Genomic DNA, 6,000 nt, shown 5'->3' on the forward strand with positions numbered 1-6,000 from the left:
TCTTGGGTCTCATTGAAAACCTAGGGTTGACTTTTTGGCAGGGGTTTGTTTCCCAATCCCAAACTGGGATTTGGAGTGGCCTTCTTCCTGGACATTTTGCTGCTTTATTCACACTAATAAAGAGTATGCAGTACAGATCTCAGGCCCCTAATGCCCGCTCATTCATTCAGGGCTCCCTCTGAGAATCACAAGGTGCACTGGCAATAAGGGTGAGCGCAGCAAGCTCATCCCCAACAGTCCCAAGCTGGTATTTCACAGGCCATGAGATTCTCAGTTTTAATCATGGAAAAAATGGTTAGAGTGCTTCTAATTAACATCAGTCAAAAGGAAATGAAATAATTCCAGAAGGGCAGGTGGAAAATCAATTGCCTTCATTTGGCTACTTTTGTCCAGTAAACTCAATCCAGATGTCTAAGTGGGGAAGGCTGCTGGATTAGCTGTAAGTATCGGTATATTTTCAAACAGCTTTTACATATAACCACAGCAAAACCAGTTTTTAATCTCACTGAGGACTGGATGAAAAGTGATATCCTATTCAAGTCTGGAGGAGAAAGTCAGGTGCAATGCTTGTTTGCACTTCTGAGCTGCATCTGGGCATAACCAATGCTAATAATGCTCTCACCAGTACATATCTCATGTCCCAAGCATGCCACATGGATATGGACAATAAAGCAAAGTCATCATGAAGCAATGAGGAAGGGAGAGTGGGGGATGGAAAAGGGATGTTATACTCATGAAGGGTATTACAGTACTGGAGTCTCTTGAGAGATGCTGCATGAAAAATGCTGAGGGATAGATTTGAAATAAAACTCTTAAATGCATTGAACAGTAACAGGAGCTAAGTACCATGCTGATGTCCCAGGAACGTGGGGAATCAGTCTATGTTGGGCTTATGAATTCTATTGGATAGTGGGTTCCTGTGTCAGATTGTAAACTTAATTATAAATAGGGGGCTAATCTGCCTTCTCCCACGCCCCTCTTCATCCTTCTTGAAATGTCAAGCAAACATAGAGGTACAACAACAACAAAGCTTGGTACTCCTCTATTCACTTGGAAGTACCTGTTGGACAAAGATTTAGCTACCAACCAAGTCTGAACTCCAGTGTGGAGGTAACTAATGACTTGGTTATCTACCGGGGGACTTTGATCAGCTCATGAGGAATCACATGCCAAAGAATGGTATGGGCTACAAAACACAAAAGTTTGTCATTGGCTAGTTGAGAAAGAGAGAGCAAGAGGGACATGGCCATAGAAAGAGGCACCATGTGCTGGAGTGGAAACTATATTGCACAAGAGAGAGGATCCTATACTCCTCAGACAGCTCTGTCCTAAGCCAAAAGAATGGCAAATATTTGGGAGGGAAAACAAGGCAGGGAACCATGTGCAGTTGCTTGGTTTTGTCTTGATCTCTCTATTCTTTGGGCAAGTAGAAGTAAAGGAGTATTTGGAACCCTCTGCAAGGCTATGCGGCTCTCTGCTTCAACAATCCTGTCCCCGGTGAGTCAGAGAATTGTACAATCATAGAAAATGAGGGCTGGAAGGGACCTCAGGAGGTCACATCAAGTCCAACCCTCTGCTCAAAGCAGGACCAGTCCCAACTAGATCATCCCAGCCAAGGCTTTGTCTAGCCGGGTCTTAAAAACCTCCAAGGATGCAGACTCCACCGCCTCTCTGGGTAACCTGTTCCAGTGCTTTACTACCCTCCAGATGAGAGAGTATTTTTCCCCCTAATATTTAACTTAAACATCCATTACTGCAACTTGAGCCCATTGCTCCTTGTTCTCTCATCTGCCACCACCAAGAACAGTCTAGCTCCATCCTCTTTCGAACCTCCCCTTCAGGTTGCTATTAAATCCCCTCTCCGCCTTCTCTTCTGCACAGTAAATAAGCCCAGTTCCCTCAGCCTCTCCTCAGAAGTCATGTTTCCTAGACTCCTAACCATTTTTGCTGCCCTCCACTGGACTCTCTTCAGTTTGTCTACATCAGTGGTTTTCAATTTGTGGTCCACAGACTCCTGGGGGTGCACAGACTATGTCTAAGGGGACCACAAAAGATGACTATAATCAATGAGAAGTATGTGAATACCCACACCTACAATTCAAAGGAGTCCGCACCTCCATCTGAAGTTTTTTAGGGGTCCGCAAATGAAAAAAAGTTTGAAAACCACTGGTCTACATCCTTTCTGTAGTAAGGATGTAGTAAGTTTTGGGGAGACTAAAACTGGACACAGTACTCCAGTATGTCCAGTTGCGGCCTCCCTGCAGTTCCAAAAAGAGGGGACTAATCACTTCCCTTGACCTGCCAGCAGCGCTCCTACTGATGCAGCCCAGTATGCCTTACCCTTCTTGACAACAAGGGCACACTGCTGGTTCATACTCAGCTTATTGTCCGCTGTGACCCCCAGGTCCTTTTCTGCAGAGCTGCTGCCCAGCCAGTCAGCCCCCAGCCTGTCCCGGTGCATGGGACTGTTCTGTCCTAAGTGCAGGACTTTGCACATGTCCTTACTGAACCTCATGAGATTTATTTTGGTCTAATCCTCCAATGTGTTGAGGTCTCTCTGAATCCTAGCCCTACCCTCCAGCATACCCGCTACTCCTCCCAGCTCAATGAGGTCAACTACAACTCGTAACAGCCTCTGGGTGAAGCTCTGGAGAATGGTGCACTTAGGTACATTGGGAGTTGGGGGACTGAATTTGTCACGGGGATCTAGGAGGGCTAAAAGCCTCCTTTCTGTGAAGGAGTAACAGACTGACAAGCTGTGAGAGGTGTCAGAATAGGCTGTCCCTGATTTCGACGGTACAGAACTCCCTATCTTCTCTCCTGCTGCAGGGATAAGAAGAGTAGGGCTTTTTTTTGAGGGCCATTTGATGTGGTCTACATAGACTTCAGGAATGGACTTGCTTCCAAAGGCTTAGAAACATGGCCCTTCCTTCAGCCTCCTATTAAGGACAGTGACAACATTATCCTCAGGCATCAGTGATGCCATTTGCATTTGCTCCTGGATTAACCACACAGGGAGAGAAAAACAAAAAGGAAACAAGTTGAATTTATTCTACAGCCTTAAATAAATCCTGAGCCACACAAGGACTCACTTTTGATCTCCATGCTACTCTGTGCCTTTTGACAGCCTGTGAAGCTATCACACAATACTTCCTATAAGATACCTAGACATAAGGGACCTACAGACACCTGGGGAAACGTCTAAATCAAGGGGAACTTTAGATGTTTGTTCACCACTCATTAAAACACCACTGACTCTTCAGTTGCTGAGTATGTTCACGAAACTGTGGTAGTATCTCCCCCATTTGGTGGACAGAAAGCCAATGGTTTCAATGGAGAGACTAACACTCCTAACCAATGGCTGATGCAAAGTCTTTTTCTGCGTGCGGAAGACAGGAGCGTGAATGAGAAAGCCACCTGATTCTTGGGATCCAAACTCAATTCTGACCCGCTAGCTCATTCTTGCTCAGCCGCAGCTGGATCTTATTGGCAGCACTCTTGCAATTCCAGTCCCTGACCTTGCAGGATGCTGATACACGGATGCTCTCTGCTCTTTCTATCTTTGGCTCCCCATGCAACTCTCCTAGGCCACCTCAGTCCTGACTTGCACCCCTCTCTCCCTGCTATTTCAACCCCGCAGGGAATAAATCCCAAAATGAAACCAGCATTAACCAGTGCTTTACAAAACTGCTCCTTCAGCATCTCCCACAATTCACAATCACTGTGTGGTCCCCGGGATGCTTGTCCCCTCCCCACCCCTACTTACTTTCTAATCCAAGATTTTATTTCAAATCTGTTCATTATAGCCAGCCAATCCCCCACCCAAACCCCACATCAGCCCCACACATACCACCCTGTCTTGTCAAAGCAAGTTCAAAAGCAGCAGCTGATGGGATCCCTCAGCGATCCACTTGGAAAAGGACGCATCTGTCTTCAGGCAGAACGCAGTGAGCATTATGGGGAGAGGGGAACAAATGGCTCTGTTGCTTTTGTTACGTAAATGTTTGTTTTCTGTATCCAAACGTAACAGGAAATTAAACAGTTCACCTTTGTGAAGTGTTTTGCATCCCACTTATGCGTGAGCCAGATGGTGCTTTTTCTTTGTTTTAAAAGATTAAAAATGGAAAAGAAAGGAAGCAGCTAGGAGTTAATCCCAAGCCTGGAACCAGCTCACACATCCTGCACGCCCAGCTATCTGCACTCGTCAGCACTGGGCAAGAGCAAACACACCGGCCTGACAGATTTAAGTAAGCGACAGTCTGCAGAGAGCTTCAGACCTGTCACATCGTGTCAGCTTTCAGATGGAATCCTTCACAGCGTCCCCGGGAAATGATAAATTACAGTGCGCTCCTGGGGAGGCAGCGTGGACACACAGAGCAATATTTTATAGAAATCACCTGAAACACAACTCCACTCTGGGACCCTACCAAAAGGCATGGAGCATCGTGCCCCAAGAGCAAGATGTACCACGCAGACCTGGAGAAACAGGCTCAACTAATTCAACACGGGGATCACACACACTCTGAAGGTGAACTGAAAGGCTGTACTCATCAGCTCCTTTGTAGCTGCTCCATGTGAGAGGATGGGGCCCACTCAGACTCCAGGCTTGGGCTCTTGGTCTGCCTACTGGAACAAGAGCAACCGTTTGTGATGACCAGAGTAGTGTCTGCCAGTCCATCATGATGGACATAAATCAGGAGCAGCTGAACTCAAGGCTCCAAAGATCCAGTTTTCATGCAAGAAATGTTAGGAATAAAAATCCAAAGACAGATTCGTGACACAAAGGTACAACAGTTGCTAAACAGTTGTTTTCAGTCCCTGCGTTCACAGGCAAATTCAGTGGTCCTTCACACTAGAGTCAGAGCCAAATGGGTAACTGTTCAGAGTAGGGCTCCTAAGCCCCATCCTGTGTCATGGGAGTGGGGTCCCTCCCAGGTTTCTGTTTAGAAGGATGAATGCTTTCAGAAGCAGCAGGTTCAGAAATGCCAAACACCATTTCCCAACCGTATCCTTCCACCCTGTTCACAGTTCATCCAGGGCAAAGCAAGACTCACACACTGGATAGCCTGGAGCATTGCTATGCTGTGGAAGAGCAGAGATGGAGAGGAGGGCAGTGAGGGTGGCATGTGAAAGAGTAATTAGAATAAGGGACAGGAATCGGAAGTGATGGGTTCTGCTTGCAGCAACAAGGCAGGGTGTGCTTTGCTAGCACTGAAGAGACACCAGAAATGGGGCTCCTGGGTTGTTCCCACCTACCAGAAGGACATGCCTGCTGGCGCTGAGAAAAACACAGGAATCAAGAGCGCGGGGTGCAGTTCCACCTCTGCCACTGAATCACAACGTGACCGCAGGCATGTCACTTAGCTTCAGTACATTGGAGCAACAAGAACGGCCTCTAACCTGTTGGGGAGCTGTATTCAGCTTCCCATATGGAAAGGGCCAGAGAAATAGTAGTAGAAATTGTAATGTTGGGACTAATTAATCATGAAGTTTTTGAATCCTAAAACCAGTAATAAAATGATACTTCTGAGGAAAAAAAGAAATCATGTGACATTGGGACACTGCAGATCTAATGCTCCACTCTCACTCAGGTAAATGGCTCATGGCCAGAAGCTGCTCTGGCCCTATGAGGTTATATGTGTGATGAGGGAAAAAGCCCACTTACAAACAGAGGGTGTGGTAAGACACTGCAGGAGGGTATATGTAATGGTTTTGCACTGATACTACATGACTTACTAACTTCTACTTGCCAGTCAAGAGGCATGGGACCAGGCAGGTGGACCATTACAATGAGTGCCAAAGGCTCAGCCTGGCTCCCCGATCCTCGAGGTTTTCTGTCATTCCCGTTCCCTGGAGATTCTCCTACAATTTGTGTGACAGTCGTGGGAAGATGGTGCTCCTGCCATGCTGGTTATAGAAACCCTGTGGTGGGTGTCTGAAGTCTGTCATTTGCCATATTTAGACAGAATGGACCCTTCCCTACAAGCAGTCTCTACCCGG

The 6,000-nt window shown here is 46.8% G+C and overlaps 1 protein-coding gene across 4 annotated transcripts in view; it reads right to left on the reverse strand.

The window, feature by feature from the left end:
* Positions 1–6,000, reverse strand: part of NTRK3 (neurotrophic receptor tyrosine kinase 3) — a 296,675-nt gene that overhangs the window by 29,828 nt on the left and 260,847 nt on the right. The window lies entirely within an intron of this gene.

This window comes from Alligator sinensis, unplaced genomic scaffold, assembly GCF_000455745.1.
Source record: "Alligator sinensis unplaced genomic scaffold, ASM45574v1 scaffold874_1, whole genome shotgun sequence".
NCBI classification, from domain to species: Eukaryota; Metazoa; Chordata; order Crocodylia; family Alligatoridae; genus Alligator; species Alligator sinensis.